At 43.8% G+C, this 18,958-nt stretch overlaps 2 protein-coding genes across 11 annotated transcripts in view; one reads left to right on the top strand and one right to left on the bottom strand.

Annotated features, from left to right (window-relative positions):
* The window catches only part of ARHGAP29 (Rho GTPase activating protein 29), an 84,698-nt gene extending 80,632 nt beyond the window's left edge, over positions 1-4,066 (bottom strand). For all 3 annotated transcript variants that reach the window (XM_013997364.3, XM_085023913.1, XM_085023911.1), the window contains exon 1: positions 3,898-4,066. The gene's annotated coding sequence lies outside the window, so the exon portion shown is untranslated. The remainder of the gene's footprint in view (positions 1-3,897) is intronic.
* Positions 1-18,958, top strand: part of ABCD3 (ATP binding cassette subfamily D member 3) — a 238,241-nt gene that overhangs the window by 8,028 nt on the left and 211,255 nt on the right. For all 8 annotated transcript variants that reach the window (XM_085020726.1, XM_085020725.1, XM_085020724.1 and 5 more), the window contains exon 2: positions 2,756-2,825. The gene's annotated coding sequence lies outside the window, so the exon portion shown is untranslated. The remainder of the gene's footprint in view (positions 1-2,755; positions 2,826-18,958) is intronic.

The following is an 18,958-nucleotide window of genomic DNA, read 5'->3' as shown; positions in this document are numbered from 1 at the left end:
AGTTGATTTTTCAGGAGGTGATAAAGTAATTCAATAGGGGGAAAGGCAGTCTTTTCAATAAATGGTGCTGAAATAACTTGATATCCGTATGAGAAAAAAAAAAAAAAAAGAGATCCTTGATCCTTAATTCACAGCATACCCTAAAACTAACTCAACATATATCATAAATCTAAATATATTATCTAAAACGATCAGTCTTTTCAACTCTGAAGTGGGAGGAGGCAGCTGCTTGTTTTCATAAACGAAAATCTGGGGGGAACACAGCCATGCCCAATTGTTTACGTATTGTCAGTAACTGCTTCTGTCCTACAACAACAGAACTGCAGGGTGGAATGCTACAGCCTGTAAGCCTAAAATATTTACGATATGGTACTTTAAGAATATGTTTGAGGATTCCTATTCTGAAAGAAAACACAGGGAAAGATCTAGGAAACAATTTTTCAGACATAAAAAGCAAGAACCATTAAAAAAAAAATGGTAAACTGGACTTCACCAAAATTTAAAACTTCTGCTCTTTGAAAGAAAACTGTTAAGCCAACAAATTGGGAGAAAATATTTGACAAAGGACTTGTATTCAAATTTCTTCAAGAACTCTTACAACTCAATAATGAAACAAACACAATAAATTAATAAGTAAAAGATCTGAACAGACGGTTCAAAAAAGAAGATACACAACTGGGCAATAAGCACATGAGATAGTGCTCAGAATCACAGAAACACAAATTTAAGCCACAATGAGATAACACTAAATATCTACTAGAAATCTCAATTTTGGCTGGACTGAAATAGCAAGTTTGGGAGTAGGAAGAATGTAGAGCAACTAAAAGTCACAAGTTGCTGCTACACAAGGTACACAACCACTTTGAAAAACAGCCTGGTGATTTGTTATACAGCTGAACATATATTTACTGCACAACCAAGCAATTCTACTCTCTTATATACCTACCCCAAATGAAAAATACCTTCATCCAAAACTTGCACACAAATGTACACAGCAACTTTTTTCATGACAGTCAAAAACTGGAGACAACCCAAATGTCCACCAACAGATAAAAAGATAAACAAATTGTGATATAGCCGTACAATGGAATACTACTTAACAATAAATATCCATGAAATAGCAAAAACCGTGGGTCAATCTCAAAAACATTATGCAAAATGCAAATCAGGCACAAAAGAATATATGCTGTATGGTTCCTTTTACGTGAAATTCTAGAAAAGATGAACCTAATCTTTAGTAACAGGTTGTAGTGTGGGAGGTGGGGGGGGGGGGGTGTCCAAATGAGCATGAGAGAACTTTTTGGAGTAGTGAGAACATTCTGCATCTTGATTATGGTGATTACATGAGTGTATACAATTGTCAAAACCCACTCATAGTGTATAAAAATCTGTTATCATTTTAGTGCTCAATAATTATTAAATTAAAAGCAAAACCGTAGGAGGTTCTGTTTGAATAAACTCTCAAATTCAACTTTATTCCTCCTTTAATACTTCTTGAAATATTTTCCATCTTCTTCAGAAAGGAAGGCTATGATATTTGAAAACTTTCTCAGTGACAAATACTGAAGCATTTTCTAAGAAAAGGAAAAAATCTTATCCTAGGGAGGCAGTATCAAGTGGCTTTTTTGCTTAGAATAGTGATAAAGACAAAGGGCAAACCCTCCACAAAAATCCTCATCATATCAAAATGTGTTTCTAACCTTTCTTTGCCTTACACATGAATGTGTCTTTCTGTTTGTGGGCCATCAGAATGGAGGTACGGTGGACAATTAAAAACAAAATAGCCTTCAAAGCAGAATCATGGAAGCTGATCAGTGACATCCTTCTATGCATTAGAGATAACCAGCAATTCTGCCTAGGACCCTTCTGCCTTCTGTGCAGAATCATTCTCATCATTTAATCATTTAATCATTCTCTTAATTAACTTCAATTTCACACAAAACATTACTTCATCCAAGAAGCCTTTTTTACATTCCCTCCATTTAAAATAAATGATTCCTTTACCCTCCCTAGGACATTCAACATGTCTTAGGTAACTCAAGATATTACGCCTCAGGCACTACTTATTCAGAATGGTCAACTTCTACCCAGTAGACTGAAAGGTTCCACAAAACCTCGTCCAACATAGAGTGGGATCACACTAAATTTTCTGAGCAAATGCTGAATGAACCACCAATGGTACAGGAAAGAAAATCTCTCCAGGGTACCTTCTGGACATGAGCTTTGTTTAACATAATACTAACCACTGGAACCAACAGCAGTGGTCATAGAAATCCACATTCCTAGGTCAAGGGCTTTTACAGCTGGGAAGTGAAGGCCTGATAATTTAGGTGGATGTTCTATTTTAGGGAGGTGGGCAGAGCAGGAATAACCAGCTACTATAGATTTGCTGAACAGTGCTTTCTTCATTGCAGCCAGAGTTTTATTTCCTGCCAAATATGAGGACTGAAACATTTTCTACCCAGGCCTATCTTACCTCCCTTCAAATTCACTCTTAAAGCTTTTCTCAGAATTAAGAGGAAAAAAAAGCTAGTTGTACCGTAAAGCTACTGAAGCTTAAGCGTGCGGGTTCCCTCACTCAGTTCCTACAATCAGGAAGCGTTTCGAAGTATGCATTCCTGGCAAACTGCCTAAAGAAATCTCTGAGCAAAGGGATTTAAATCTCCAAAACTCACAATTTGTTGTGATTTCTTTACTCGGTCTAAAATATTCACTTCCATATTTAATTATGAATTCTTTTTTTTTTTTTGAACAGGAAACTGTCCCTCAAACTGGAGGAGGAGGGGGCGAAGCTAATTCCCAAAAAAAGAAGAGGAAAGAAAAAGGTAAATGTGGAACAAAAAGTTCTTTGGTAGCCTCCACCTCGGTCTTGGAACTTTCACCTCCTAAGGATAGAGGATGTCAAAGATCCAAAAAGACAAAACAAAAACAGAACCAACCAAACCAACCGGGGGGGTTGGGGGGGCGGGATGGTAAACAAACCTGACCCTCGTCTCTAAAGAGGGGAGGTGACGAAAAAGCAGTGAGACAGACCCCAGACATGTCAGCGGGCCTCAAAGACAAGGAAAGCCCCTGGCTACTTGTTCTGGCCAAAGGAAGGCCGGACCTCTCCAGCCGAGGTTGGATCGTGGGGACCTGGGACAGCCTGGGAAACAAACAGGGATATGCTACCTGCGTAGTAGCTGCAACCCCCCGCCTGCCAATTTCTATTCTGCAAAGCACAGGGCTTGCCCTGGGACCTGGCGGGAGTGTGTGTGTGTACTCTCCAAAAATTAATTAATTAATAGCCGGGCCTAGGCGAGGCGAACTGTGATAAGCTCGATAGGGAAAGCGAGATGCCTGTTATTTCACCTCGGCCCTTGGATTTGTCAGACTGAAACTTCGGAAAAAGGCACCAAACTTCCAAAGAGATCCCAAGTAAGGAAGGTGAACAGAAATACCCGGTGAAAGAAACCCCGCCGAGGGGGCGGGGGGAGGAAAGAAGCCCCTGAAGTCCCCTTGCAGGCGGGTGAGGGCGTGTGGTTAGAAAAGACACAGAGGGGCTGCGGGACGCTCGGGGGATCTGGAAAGGGAGGAAGGTCCGCCCCGCGAGCCTCTCCCGGGCGTAGGGGCGCCCAAAGGGGTCCGCGGGTCCCTGCAACGCCCGCTCCTGCACTCCCGGCTCCTCGGTTCTTGCGGCGTCCCGCGGGCGCCTTGCCGCGTTGGAGCAGGCGTCCCGGCAACATCAACCCGGACCGCCGCCGCCGGTCACCCGTGCAGCCCGCAGTCGCCTCCGCTCCGGGCCGCCGTCTGGCCGCCCGGACACTCGACGGCAACTCGCCGGTGGCCGCTGCGGGTGACCCCAGCCCCCGGCCCCGGCCGCCACGGCCGGACCGAGCGCCGCCGCCCCACACTCACCGCGGCGCTCCATCCCGCGTCCCGGGCGCCGACGCCCGCCCGACACTCACGGCCGCCGCCACCGCCGCCGCCGGCTGGAGCTCGTCGCCCCCATCCCTCACGGCCCGCGGACGCCCGGCCGAGCCGCAGCCGCCGCCGCCGCCCCTGCCGCCACCGCCACGACCGCGCCGGCCCCCGCCGCCCCGCCCCCGGCCTCGCGCCTCCCGCCGGGCCGCGGCCCGCCCCCCGCGGCCCAGCCCATTGGCCCGCGCGCGCAGGGGGCGGGGCTCGGCGGCGGCCGCAGGTGGGGGCGGCTGCGGGCTCCCGCGCTCGGGCGGAGGGCTGTCAGCTGAGCCCCAGCCCGCAGGCTGGCCGGCGCGCGGCCGGAGGTGTTTCCGCCCCGCGCGGCGTTTGGCAGCACGGGCGGAGCGAACCTCGGCGCTAAGTCACCTTTTGCACCCTCCAGTAGGAGGCAGGTCCTTGTTGTTTAAGTGGACGTTTCTCAGGTGGACACTGAATTCCTTCCAATCAGGAATTTGGTCTTCAACTTGTTTAGTCCTACCCCTTCCCGCACCTTAATTCTCCCTTTAGGGATAAAAATACATTTTCTGTGTAACTGTGAAAACTGCCACTCTTTTTTCTGTCTTCGAATGTCATTTTCAGAAAATTTAAAGTACTCAAAACAACTGTTATGGACAGATACTGGTTCGTGGGGGGATGCTCAATAAATACTAGTCGAATGCATGCTCCCCCTGACGCCGCTACTTGGTTCTTACCACTAAATGCTCCTTTACTAATAGGACTCATCAGCACTGTAGGAAAAGTGAACAACCAAAATTTAAACATTGATCTAGATTTGGATCACACATCATGATGAAAAATTGCAGTGTTTCATTGAGTAGTATATAGTAGTAACAATTAATGCTACCAAGATTACTCTTCCTGTCACCTTTGCTGAGACATACCAGGCACTCTGTGAATATTAGCTGAATAAGTAAGTAAAATTATGGAAAGGGAATCTGGAAAAGTTCTTCAGTTTCCTCCTCCTCTTAAATCTCTTAAAAAAATATATTAAATACCTGCCATATTCTCCACTACCCTTCATTAGTTGGAAATATATTTGAAAACATTCTCACAAAAAATGACTCATTTTTGTAATGAAATAAATACAAGTATTAATTGAGAAAGAATAAACATCAAAAATCTGTTATCTGGGACAGGTGGCTCAAGTATTTGGTAAAGAAAAGAAGGAATCCAAATCCTGTAGTAGGGTCCCAGCACTTGCCCTTCTAAGTCAACTTGATTTTTATCTATAAATATTTCTTTTTTTTCCTCCCCCTGTACAGCATGGGGATCAAGTTACACATACATGTATACATACTTTTCCCTCCCACTGTTCTGTTGGGATGTAAGTATCTAGACATGGTTCTCAATGCTACACAGCAGGATCTCATTGTAAATCCATTCCAAGAGCAACATCCGTTAACCCCAAGCTCCCGATCCCTCCCACTCCCGGGCAGCCACAAGTCTATTCTCCAAGTCCATGATTTTCTTTTCTGTGGAAATGTTCATTTGTGCTGTATATTAGATTCCAGTTATAAGTGATATCATATGGTATTTGTCTTTGTCTTTCTGACTTACTTCATTCAGTATGAGAGTCTCTAGTTCTATCCATGTCGCTGCAAATGGCATTATGTCATTCTTTTTTATGGCTGAGTAGTATTCCATTGTGTATACATACCACATCTTCCTAATCCAATCATCTGTCGAGGGACATTTGGGTATAAATGTTTCCTAAAGTGGCTCATGGTCACAGATTTGGAGGATGAAGAACTAGAGATAAACAAAAATAAGAAGCATAATTGGATGCTGGATTGATAATGAAACATACATGACAGATGGTATAGTATTGCTATTTTATAATTACAGCATTTATTAATAATACATAACTACTCTGCCTGTTGAAATGAGCATCATTCTTTTCATGATAGAATACAGCCTCTGCGCTAAAGCCTTCCTGTTCTTCTCTCTGAAAATCAGTCATCCTGTTTAACATTATAAGGTACATAGAACCCTATTCTTGTGGCACTTATGATTCTCGTGCTGTCTTTTATTTTATACAAATACCGGTGTTTATTTATATGAATTAGATTGTGGAGGTCTACAATGTTATGTTACCTAAGTCCATGTCCAGTACAGACAGGGCCCCTACTAAATATTTTCTGGAAGAATGTTGATGGAATAAACATCCAGGATGTACTTTTTATTCCTGGAGGCCCAGGAATAATAACTAGTGAAACTGAGTACAATGGGCATGAAAACCACATGCCTAGAGCAAAGATGGTCCCAGATACCCTGTGCCCAGAGATGAAGAGGCTGATAATGAAGGTGGATGTTCCGTGTGAGTGCTGGAGGTGGGCGCCCAGCCCTGAAGGGGAGTGCAGTGGACAGGTGCTCTCCTGGTCAGTCACGCTTCAAAGACGGCCTGTTCAGGAGAACACAACCTTATCCACCAGACCTACCCTATTTTTATTCCTTCCGCAAATATTTATTGAGTATCTCCATTGTGCCAGGCATCGTTCTAAGCACAGGGGTTATATCAATGAACTTTCAGTCTGCTCTCTGACTCTCTCCAACCATGGCTAAATGCCTGGGAGAGGGAGAGGGATCATGGAAGTGGGCAGGGTGGCCCAAAGGCAGCCAGGTTCCCAGCCACTGAGGCTGCCTTTGACCCTCCCTGCTGGAGCGCTTAAAAAGAACCATGGCGAGCCCGACGGGCCACAATGAGTACAAAGGCTCCAGATTCCGAGGTGGACAAAACTCACCAAGCAGGTTATTAATCTTGATTCCATGATGGTTGTAATTGAGAAACAAGGAATCAATTCAGACCACATGCTGGAAATGAATGTGAAAGACATTGCAAACGTCCAAGAATTCTGTGTTTTCAAGAGGAGAGGGACCTGAGTAAGACTGGCTGGAAAAAAAATAAAGAAAAACTCAAGTGAGTCCATAGATATGATATCATGCTCATTTTCTGTCTAGATTAAGGGATTAAATTTTAAGCCCCAATTTGTTTGTGTTATTTTAAGCTCTCTGTAAGACACTTGATGACACAAACCTCTGTATTTGAATCACTATGTACCATGACCCTACCTAATGTTCTAATATGTGTAAGGAAACTCCCTAGACAATTAACAGCTGGTGCAGGATTATTGGCCTAAACAACCAAATTATGGATACAGTTGTGAAGAAAGAGATGATGATGATAGTGATAATAAGTAGGCTCCCTGGTTTACTCTGTGCTAGACACTTTCTTAATATTCTTTACACTTAATTAGACATTTAGTCCTCACAACAATCCTATGAGGTGCCATTAGCATCCCCATTTTACAAATCAAAAACTGAGGCACAGAACAAAAGAAGTTGAGTACAGGAGTTCCCATCATGGTGCAGTGGAAACGAATCCGACTAGTACCCATGAGGACTAGTGTTCAATCCCTGCCTTCGCTCAGTGAGTCAGGGGTCCGGTGTTGTTGTGGGCTGTGGTGTAGGTCGAAGATGCGGCTTGGATCCCTTGTTGCTGGGGCTGTGGTGTAGGTCACAGATGCGGTTCTGATCTGGCATTGGTGTGGCTGTGGTGTAAGCTGGCAGCCGTAGCTCTGATTTGACTGCTAGCCTGGGAACTATCATATGCCTCGGGTGTGGTCTTAGAAAAAAAAAGAAGAAGAAAAAAAGAAAGATGGGAGTTCCCATTGTGGTGCAGCGAAAACGAATCCGAACTAGGAACCATGAGATTGTGGGTTTGATCCCTGGCCTCGCTCGGTGGGTTAAGGATCCAGCATTACCATGAGCTGTGGTATAGGTCACAGATGCAGCTCTGTTCTGGCATTGCTGTGGCTGTGGTGTAGCCCAGTAGCTGTAGCTCCGATTCAACCCCTAGCCCGGGAACCTCCGTATGCCATGGCTGTGGCCCTAAAAAGACAAAAAACAAAAAAGAAAAAAAAGATGAATGTAAATTTGATCATACTTTTCTTAGAAAAAGATAGTGAACAATCACTCCTCTTATTCTTCATTTGTCTCTCTAGTCTTTTTTGCTGTTCCCGGATACCCCAGGGTCCCTCCTGCCTCTGCTGTTCCCTCTGCCTGGAACGGGCTCGCCTGCCCCGTATGTGTGACGGGTCCTCTGCTCCCTTCCAGACTCCCCTCCAATGTTCTGTATCCTTGACCTGTTCCCTGCCCGCTCCGTGAGAAAGAGCGTTCCCCTCTTTGATGCTCCCTGTCTCCCTTACCTGGCTTTAAATTCCGCAAAGTGCCATAGCACTCATCCCCGTACTGACTTGGTACAGTTATTGGCTTTGTGTATGATTTTCATTTCCTCTAACTAGTCTGGAAATGGAAAGCACCACGATGAAAGAGACTCCACCCGATTTGTTCACCAGTGTAACCCCAGTCCCTGAAAAAACACTTGGAATGAATCAATAAACAAAATAGCTTGAAGAAAGGAACAGTGCAGCCCCAATACTAGATTCATCTTTCAAAAAGATTAGTTTAACATTTTGAAAGTTTTAATCAGTTAAGAGGGCCATGCTGCTTTGTTTGGCAAGGATTTTATATTAGCTGCTTGTAACCAACATACTAACACGTGCCAAGTGTGATTACATCACCCCGTCTTTACCTGAAAGAACCATAAATAACTCTAGAATCTTATTTCCTTCCTTCTCTAAAGTGGAGGGGTAAACATTTTCTGCTCTTGTTTTTCTCTCCCCTCTTCCACCAAATGCTGACTAGATAAGAAAACAAACACATCCACCCCTCACCTCCGTATTTTATTCAGTGGATCAGGCTGTGCTTCGGAGTACTTCATGTCACCTGATCCTCACAAGACCTTCAGGAGATGGGAAGATGAGATCTACTTTTCTCAAAAGAATATCATAATTTTCAGAGTCAGAGGGATGATAAAGCTCCTCACCTCCATTCTCCTTTATTTTATTAAAAAAAAACAAAAACCCAAAAAGTAAAAAAACCCAGCTCAGCTTTCCCAAAGATCACATGGTTGGTCATTGGCCTAATTAGACTAGAACCAAGACCAGGGCTCTTTCTACATTAACTGGTAAATTAAGGTTTTAAAATGTCCATACGGCTATGAAATTAGTTGGAAGCACCTACCTGAATCATTCTTAGTTTAGTGTGTAAGTATTTAAACTATATTAACATGTTTAAATATAAAACCTGTTCTACAAACTTACTATTATTTTGGAGATCTGACTTATTAAGTTAGTAAAAAAATGATGGCCCCACCAAAATGGGTGGCTTAGCATGGAACCAGTGGGGAGCTTGGTTTGCTCTTGAAGTCAAAAGCTGTCCTGAGGCATTCTGGAACCTGTGCAGGGAGAAGGCTGGCTGGCTTTAGGATGGAGTCAAGCCCAATGGAAACACTGCTAATCTTTTCTTTATCTGCTCACTGAACAAATATTGCTGAACCCTGAGAAACAATGCAACCACTAGGGACTTTAATGAGTGTTTATCTTTCTAACTTCATATTTATATAGGGGTAGCTGCCTGTGGCACACTTGCCAGAGAATTGAGAAGGGACTGCCTGTAAAAGTTGAAAAATATTTGGTTACACAAACCTGTTTCAGCAATGTCTCCCTTTAAGTTCTTTCAAGAGGACATTATATTCTTCTTACAATTAGAAGAACTGTTGTTACCCAATCATTTATAGACCTGGATTTAAATGATGTTATTTTGAAACTATCTCCATAGTCAAAAATGTAGGACTTAAATTAGAAGGAATAAAATACCGGAAAAAATAGTACTGTATGACTTAATAATCCTATAATATTTGTTTCAAAATGTCTGTAAACTTTTATGTCAAAGACCTTGAAAAGAGTGAATGATTATCATTGATGCATTGATATCCTTTGCCCCTGATGGATTTGACATACTTATGCTGCTTGATGACAGACTTAGTTTAGGATGTTCATTGGTATAGTTAAATTTTCCTGGGAGCTACATAGTATTAGACTATAATAGGTCACAAGCGTAGCATATATCCTACTAGCCAAAAAACTGATGAAATACCTGTTATGTAACATCCCCGAAACCATCAGCTTAGTATATGCAGGGTGGAGAACAGGTGGAATGGCAAACAGGTATCAAGACAGTCAGTTGCCTTGCTTAGGAATTAGCCTGGTATCAAGACAGACAGTTGCCTTGCTTAGGAATTAGCCTGAACTGGGCTGCAAGGTGAAACACACTTTAGATTTGTCCTGTGAATAGATAAAGAAAATCCTCTTAGAATGAACAATATCAAGCTGACTGCTAGTGTCTTCCTTCTGAGTAATAACTAAGAACCAAGAAAAACAGCTCCATTCTGGAAAAGTTATTAAAAGACAAAATAGGCGTTCCTGTCGTGGCTCAGTGGTTAACGAATCCGACTAGGAACCATGAGGTTGAGGGTTCGATCCCTGGCCTTGCTCAGTGAGTTAAGGATCCGGCGTTGCCATGAGCTGTGGTGTAGGTTGCAGACGTGGCTCGGATCCCGTGTTGCTGTGGCTCTGGCGTAGGCCGCTGGCTACAGCTCCGATTCGACCCCTAGCCTGGGAACCTCCATATGCCATGGGAGCGGCCCAAGAAATGGCAAAAAGACAAAATAAGCTTACAAGAAAGCAGAATCTAAGGAAATGAATGGACTAGTAGACAAGAAGTCTTGATATAAACCTTGGAGTTCCTTAGGGACTAAAACATTGGAAAAATAGCACATGGGTCAAGGGACAGGGGATTTTAGGAGAACTGGTATTTCCACAGAGACATGTTTCACAGAGGACATCAACAAGTCAGGGTAAGGGAGCTGCCAATGCCAGTGGCGATGTTGTATTTATGAAGCAGTGATTGAAGTGCAAGGAAAATGGAAGGGGCTTTTCGTAGTTCTGCAGGTAAATAGGTGGCTTTGGTGGTGGGGTGGGGCAGGACTGTGGGGAGGAGGAAAAGGTAAAGGAAATAGAGATTACGGGGAAATTTCCTTGAGAACAAAGCAGATCACTGACTTATCAAAGTGTTGGGGGCTGAATTTTGTGCCCTCAAAATTTATATGTTGAAGTCCCAACCTCCAGTACCTCAGAATGTGACTGTATTTGGAGAGAGGGTCTTTCGAGGGGTATTTAAGTCCAAATGAGGCCGTTCGTGTAGGCTCTAATCCAGTATGACCGGAATCCTTATAAGAAGAGAAGATTAGGACATAGACACTCTCAGACCATGTGAAGACAGGGAGACCAGGTCTAGACCATGCAAAGTCACAGAAAAGACAGCCGTCTACATGATGCCTAAGAAGAAACCAACCGGAGTGTCCGTCATGGCGCCGTGGAAACGAATCTGACTTGGAACCATGAGGTTTTGGGTTCGATCGCTGGCCTCGCTCAGTGGGTCCAGAATCCCGCGTTGCCATGAGTTGTGGTGTACGTCGCAGATGTGGCTTGGATCTGGTGTTGCTGTGGCTGTGATGTAGGCCGGCAGCTATAGCTCTGATTAGACCCCTAGCCTAGGAACCTCCGTATGCTACGGGTGCAGCCCTAAAAAGGACAAAAGACAAAAAACCAAAAAAGCAAAACAAAAAAAGAAGAAACCAACCATGATCTCAGACTTTTAGCTTTCAGAATTGTGAGAAAATACATTTCTATTAAGCCCCCCCAGTCTGTAGAACTTTGTGATGGCAGCCATAACAACCTAGCCCGTAAGACAATACCATTTAGGTCCTAGGAATCAAATAATAATGGATTCATTATTATTAGAACCATTAATGGGTTCTAGTTGGACCTGAGACCATTGCCTTCCCCTACCCCATAGAAATATTAAGTCCCAGTGTGGCTGAAAGTTGCCATTATCCATTTAAGTGGGCCATTTCTTCTTTATAATACTCACGAGTTACAGTGAGTCAATGTCACTCCTACTCTGGGGTGTAGGCCAGGATGCAGCATCACATCCATTGTAATATTATCATTAAAATCAGAAGGCAGGATGTTTACAAGCCTGGTGTTCTGTGAGTATTTTCAGTGGGAGGAGGCCGACTGGTTTCTGCCCAGAGTGGAAGGATGCCCTGGCGTCTTCATTTGTATCCAGTAGAGAAAGGCTTGAGAGTGGCAATTTTAAGGATACTGCTTCTTAAAATAGTAAGTCAGTCTAGTTGCCAGTAGTATTGGTGGCTAGCTAATAATAGTAATTCCATCACTGTGCGTGGTTATTCATAAGAGCTTGATAAGCATTCATTTACTTTTCTATTATTTTTGGTTCTTTAGCATTTCATAGTATACAAAACAACATTATCTCAATTTATCTTCAAAAATGCCTGTGAAAAATGAATTATTGTCATCATTCTCATTCAGATTTCTGATAAGAAAGCTGTATCTTAATGAGAGTAAGCTATTTACCCAAAATTCAACAGAGATTGAACTCAAGCGAGGTCACCTGTCTCAAGTAGGACTCTTTCCAATACACCCACCAGCTCTAAATAGTCCTATCCCACACTCATTTTCAAATAATCCACTTTGATCAACAAGCAGCATTTTCTGTATTCATCAAGTATTCTAGGTAATAAAAGACTTCAATATTTATTCCAAAAAAATTTTTAATCAAAGTATAGTTGATCTACGATGTTGTGCCAGTTTCTTCTACACAGTAGGATCTCGTTGCTTTTCCATTCTAAATGTAATAGTTTGCATCTACTAACCTCAAACTCCTCATCCATCCCACTCCCTCCCCCTCCCCCTTGGCAACCACAAGTCTCTCCTCTATGTCCATGAGTCTGCTTCTGTAAAACACTTCAATATTTATTATACAGGTTATACCTCTCCCACAAATGCTGTATGAATAAACATTTTGCCAATGCAAATGGGCAGAAGAGGAAACTGGCCTCAAAATCTCAGTAAGTTACTTCTTCCACCACTGGCCTTGCTTCAGAATTCCTAAAGAATGAGTATTTTTTAAAAAAGAATTTTTAGAAGATACTTTTCCTTACATGAATAAAGAGTTCCAACTACGAACACCCAGGATAGTAGATTCGGATCCAGTACTCATCTTTAGTTATTCTATAATATACTTATTTTATAATACATATGTTTTATTGGGGGGTATTTATGTGTGTAGGGTAGGGAGGCAACAACATTATTTCTATGGAATTTGCCTTTGGATTCTTTATGCTAGACTTTCTGGCAAACTTTTAAAATACAGTCTATTCGTGCAATGGGAACTCCTTGAAAATTAAGAATCTTCAGAGAATTTGTTTAATATTCCTCTCAAATCAATCCTTGTATGATTCAGAATGCATTTCAAGAATCTTGTAATGTCTACAGATAATTATTGTGACACATGTGGCATAGCCCAATGATAAATGCTCTACAGATGCAGAGAAGGATGAATTAACAAGACACCGAATGGTGATCAAGTGTTACTGACATTACATAGGTGTCACTATGCTATTGGCAATTCTGTCAGAATCTGTGATAGCACCTGAATGAAGTCCAGTGTATGCACTGATCCATGACTCACTCACCCCACACTCGTTCCCTCTTGGAGAAGGAAGATGATAGAAGCCCAGATCAGAGGTGTACGATGCTGGTGATGGAGGACTAATTTCTAGGTGTAATATACAAAAGTGTTAAAAGAGAAGTTGAAATCTCAAAACCCTAGAGGTAGGGGCAAACTGAGAGAGTCAGACCCTGTGCGGGAGGCATTTATTCTTACTTGGCACAGATCAGTGAGGTCATGGGCAGGTGACCAACTACGTACCCTGATTTGCCTCAGGCAGATTCTGTTAATGCCTGCTGTTCAGGCATAATTATTAATAGAGTCTCTTCTCACTGTCAAAGTGTGCCCATTTGTATGATGCAATATATGGGCACCCTAGCCATTGGAAAATTTAGGTATTATAGTGCTGGTCTTTTGATTTTTCAGGCCAGAAATTTGGGGGTTAAAGGACATCTTTGGATTTTTTTTTTTTTTAATGTAGCCAGCAAATTCCAATTTTTAAAAATTTTGTCCAGGCCAAGAAAAACTCATAGGGAGCAGGATCTGGTCTAGGTGCTGCTGGTTTTCAACCTCTAGGTCAAAACTTCCAGCTGAAATGAGAGTGCTCTTTGATTTGTCTTTTTGGAGAACTTTTCTCTTTTGTAGCTGGTGACAGAGGGTCTGAGGGTGCCTCTCACATGAGAGGGCCTTCTTGCTCTAGGAAGTTCCAGCAGAAATGAGTGTGGGGCAGGAGATATGATATGAGCTTCTTAAACCAGTTCTTCTAGCCCTTAGTAATGTTTAGAGCTAGTGCTCACTTCCCATGTGCTGCATGCATTACCTAGCTGATCTCATTTACTCCCCACAACAGCTCTGTGAGGAAGATATTTCTATCTCCATGGTTCTGATGAGGAATCTAAGACTTAAGTGACTAATAAGTTTGAACAAGATCACCCAGCTAGTCAGTGGCAAAAACCAGGATCTGAAATCATGACATACTTAACTCCAAAGCCCATGCCTTTATCCTCTATCTACTGCTTCCCAAGGTGGAGAGATCAACTTTCTCTTCCCATTTTTCATTTGCCTACGTGCTTTTGGATCTCTTGTCACTATGGAAAATTATAGTCTTGACCCTGTGTCTGCAAGAAGACATTTTCTTGCCTTTATTTGGGACTCTAGGCCAGAGGTCCAGTGGTTCGGTCTAAATCTTTAGGAATGGGGACCCCATGGGAATTTAGAGCCAAAGTCCCACTTAGTCATAAGTAGTGTTCATTTACCAGGTGTCTTGTCTACTCAGAGCCTTTGCAAAGCTATAGTGATGCTAGGTAGCTGGTCAGAGATTAAAGGTTTCATAACCCCAGGCATCTCTATAACCCATATCCATTCTAGAGATACAAGTAACAAATAGACCTCATCTAACGGGGTCAAAGAAAAGCATAGGATTTTCTTTCCATTATTAACTTGACCAAAGATTGGGGGAATGTTTAACATGTTGTATTGGGTTGAATAATGTCCCTCTCCCTCCCCCCAGCAAATTCACTTCTGCCTGGAACTTGAGAATGTGACCTTATTTGGAAATAAGGTCTTTGCAGGTGTAAATAGTTTAGATGAGATCATACTAAATAGTTTGGATGAGGATCTAGTCTGCTGACTGGAATCCTTACAAGAAGAGGAAGAACAATGGAGACCTATGCAGAGGGAAGGTGGCCACATAAAGATAAGTAGAAATCAGAGCAAAGCAGCTATAAGCCAAGGACCAGCAAGGGCTTCAGACAAAAATCATGAGAAACTGGAGGAGGCTAAGAAGGCTTATCCTCTAGAGACTTCAGAGGGAGCGTAGTCCCACCAATGCCTTGATTTTAAACTTTTGCCTCCAGAACTGTGAGAGAGTAAATTTCTATTGTTTTCAGCCATCCAAGTATATAGTAATTTGTTATAGCAGCCACAGGAAGCTAATACGCTCACATAAAGAAAAAAAATTAAATACCGTAATGCCCTTTTAGGATGCAACAAAGGAATCTGTGTTGAATATTTAAATTCTGAGTTCACAAGTCAAAAGTTCAAGAGGTATTTCCTAACCCACTATTAGTTAAAGAACAAACACTCCAGGGAGGAAAAGTTCCCTCCCTATGTAATGCGAAAGCATCTGTGGAATTTCTACAGAGGCATCCAGTATGCTGATTCAATAGGGCTCCATTCTGAGCTAATCCTGACCCAGAGAAGGAATGAGAGGGAATCCCTCCACCAGTCCACCACCGCTAGTCATACTGTCCTAAGCTGGGAATCTGATATGGCTGGGGTGAGTCATTGGTACCGGAGAACACATGAGCTCTTTTCCCATTCTCCACCACATGTACCCTGTTTATCTGACAGGTGTCTGACTCCCTTTCTCTTCTTCGTCAGCTTCTAATTCTCCAAGGGCAAATCCCTGGCTTACTCTCACCTCGGGCTGGGGACAGCCGCAGATTGAGTGGACTCTCTGCATCGGGTGGAAATCTCTTATACTCTCAATTCCTGAAATACTCATTGCCTTTTCTGAGGAAAGCCAGTCACAGCTCCTGCATCCTCACCTCAGCTGATTCAGCCAAATTTGCATGCCTCATCCAAGGCCAGCCCATCCATAGGCCTGTCAGAGTCCTGTGAAGCAGTCTGGCCAGCGAGAGCTGCTCAGTGATGAAGGAGACACGCATCCACACCAAGGAGACCTTCTATGATGGAGAGTTTAAATAGGAGGCCTTTGGAGAGCCCCTGCTGTTGGTAGAATGGCCAGAAGTTGAAAAGACACACACAGAAAAACAGACATGAGGGGGCAGATGCTATCAGTGAGCAGAAGCCAAGAGATGAAAAGAAGAAAACAAGTTGGAACTTAAGTGGCAGAAACAATAAAAGCAAAGACTTTTACTTCATCATTGTAAAAACCGCAGAGCATTGGCGTCAGGCTGATGGGTGCCTGAGGACCCCAGGATAACCCAGGCTGCAATGTCGTCTAAAGCAGCTTCTAGTTTTTAAAGGACGGTCTTTGGAGCACAACTGTGCAGCTGTTGAGAGTGTTCCCTGACTTTCTTACATCCTACATCCTTATGACGCCGTCTTTTTACCCCCTCCCCCACCATTAATTGAGGCAAATGGGTCTCTAATCTTGAAATGGGAAAAAACCAGCCGCAAGACCCCCAACAGCCGCTGCCCAACTCCACCAGGTTAGAATTCTTGATGCCAGCCCGGTGATCCTGAGCATCCAGTCCCGTGTTAGACACGGATGCATGGACCACGCATTATTCTAGCTTAGCTGGTCCTTCTTACCCCCAGCTCTGCTGCTTCTCCTTTCCCAGTTCTCTTGGTGCAAAAGCTCTGACAGGCCTTATAAATCAAGGCACATGGGTTATGACAGCACTGATCCCAATTAATAATGAGGTAATAACCCCTCGCGTGTGTTTCAACAAGGTCGGGTCTCATTTGGCTTTGCAGGGTTATGCACCTGGGCCAGCTAGACCTCCATCTCAACAGACTGTAAAACTGCAGTAACGGAAGGTGGAGGTTTGTGGTGCTGTGTGTCTGGTTTATCTGCAATCCAAAATAAGAGTGCTCTAAAGATCTAACATCTTGGACACGTATAATCTTGGGGTACAATTATGAAGTGTCATGTAGGGGAGGCAGAACCCCTCAATGCAGTGAATTTCACCCCATCCCCTAATTCCCCTTGGGTGTTATACAATATGTTTGTGTTTTCTGTTCATAACAGTACAAGCTCATTTTAGAAAATTGGTGAGGATTTTTAAATAATCTATAATATCGCTGCTCAAGGTAGTGATTACGAATCCCTTAGTATCTCTTCTTTCAGCTTTTTTTTTCCTGTGTCAATGTATTTCAATATTTTCGCAAAATTGGAATTATTCTGAATATATGCCACTTTGTACTTCTGTTTGCTTGTTTGGTTGGGTTTTGCTTCTTTCCACTTAGCTTTTTATAATGTAAGCGTTTTCCCATGCCTTTTCGGATTCTTCGAAAGCATGATTTAGTGTGGCCTCTTACTAGTTCATTTTTTGAAAAGTTTTTTACTTTTGCCAGTACCTTTGAATGTTTTGTGTTGCTTCCAGTTTTCCTTGTGTACAAATAGCACAGAGGCGAGCATCCTTGTACATAAAGCCAAGTCCACCTCAATCCTTGTCTCCTTAGATTAGATCCCTAGAAGCGGAGTTTTTGGTCAAAGGGTGGGCATGTTTTGTGGATCTTTCTACGTATTGCCACACTGGTCTCCAAAAGAATATGCCCATTCATAAACCTTTGTAGTAGCACATCGGAATTAGCATCTCATTACAGCAGCCCTTGATTTCTTTCTCCCCTGTGTCAGCTTTGGTCCCACTGAGCTTTGGGAGTTCTTGCTGGCCCCTCCCTGAGTCTTTCATTGTTGGGTCTATACTAACCCTGATCTCATCTCCACTGTTTGTCACTGGTACCTGGACATCCAAAGCTACTCCCTTATGTCAAGATTGAGAAGGCTCTATTTGGGAAGAACATCAACAGCCCTTGCTATGCTAATCCGTGGAGGTCTGGAGTGGTCTGGTTTACCAGAAACAGAAGACCCAGGGGCTTCAGGGTCTTGGAGTAACGATTCTCCCTGAATGCCCCTGCCTGCCCCTCTGTGGCTCTCTTCCTCTTGCTTCACTTGGGCTTTTAAGCTCGCTCAGGGGGTCTTGCCCTTCGCCCCACCGTTAGGCTGAAACCTGCTTCCTCTGCATCCCCCTTGCCTGCCCCGTTTCCTGGGGCTGGGCCACTCTCATTCTTCTCCACCTCCTGTTGGATGATGTCCCTAGTAATTTAGCTTTCCATCTCCCGGGCCTCCATCCCACCAACCCTCCATCCCACCCCAACTCCTAGTCTCGGCCAGAGGCCACTGAGACCACTCCCTTAAGCGGCTCCTCTGTGTTAGCTGTCCCTTGGACTTTGCCACCTGTGAAATGGGGCCATATTTTCTACGCCTTCTTGGTCTCTTAATGTCAGCTTCTCCTCTGGGCTGCCCCCTCTGCCCTAGGTTCGCCCCGGACTCTGGCAAGTTCCTCTCACTTTGGCTCCGGGCTTCTTCTCTGTTTCCAGCATGCCCTGGCCCTTGCACTGTGAGTCCAGTGAGAAACTGACACTTCAAGGCCCTGCTTCGGGACATTAAGAGGGTGTGGGTGTACTAAGTGTGTATTGAAGGGCCGGGGCATTTGCCGGTTTCATTTTAACAAACCCTGTTTCGCTCCCTAGACTCATCCCCTCCCTGCTCCACTTGCGTTTGGTCCTTCCTGCCTCCCAGGTGTTTAAGGTCCCTCTCTGGCATGAGCATCTTGGCTGAGCTTCCCTCTGGCCCCTGGGCCACCATACTATATTCTGGTTTCCTACCTGGCCCTCTCCTCCAGCCTTGGCATTGCTGGCTGGTCGGCTCCCCTGTGAGCTGTATCTATAAGCTACCCTGGCAGGTCTGACCTGGCATTCTTAAGAGCCCTTCCTCCTCCCTGGCTCTGGCCCTGCTCCAGAAGCAGTGTGGATAGGACATTTTAACCCCTCAAAGTTCAGTTTTCTCCTGAGACGCTAAGGCCTAATACTT

The sequence above is a fragment of the Sus scrofa genome, chromosome 4 (genome assembly GCF_054392235.1).
Source record: "Sus scrofa isolate SSC_HxYL_T2T_F1_AM1 chromosome 4, Sscrofa_HxYL_maternal_Yorkshire_Landrace_v2.0, whole genome shotgun sequence".
NCBI classification, from domain to species: domain Eukaryota; kingdom Metazoa; phylum Chordata; class Mammalia; order Artiodactyla; family Suidae; genus Sus; species Sus scrofa.
Note: the sequence above shows the minus strand (reverse complement) of the source record. Positions and strands in the feature narration are given on the sequence as shown.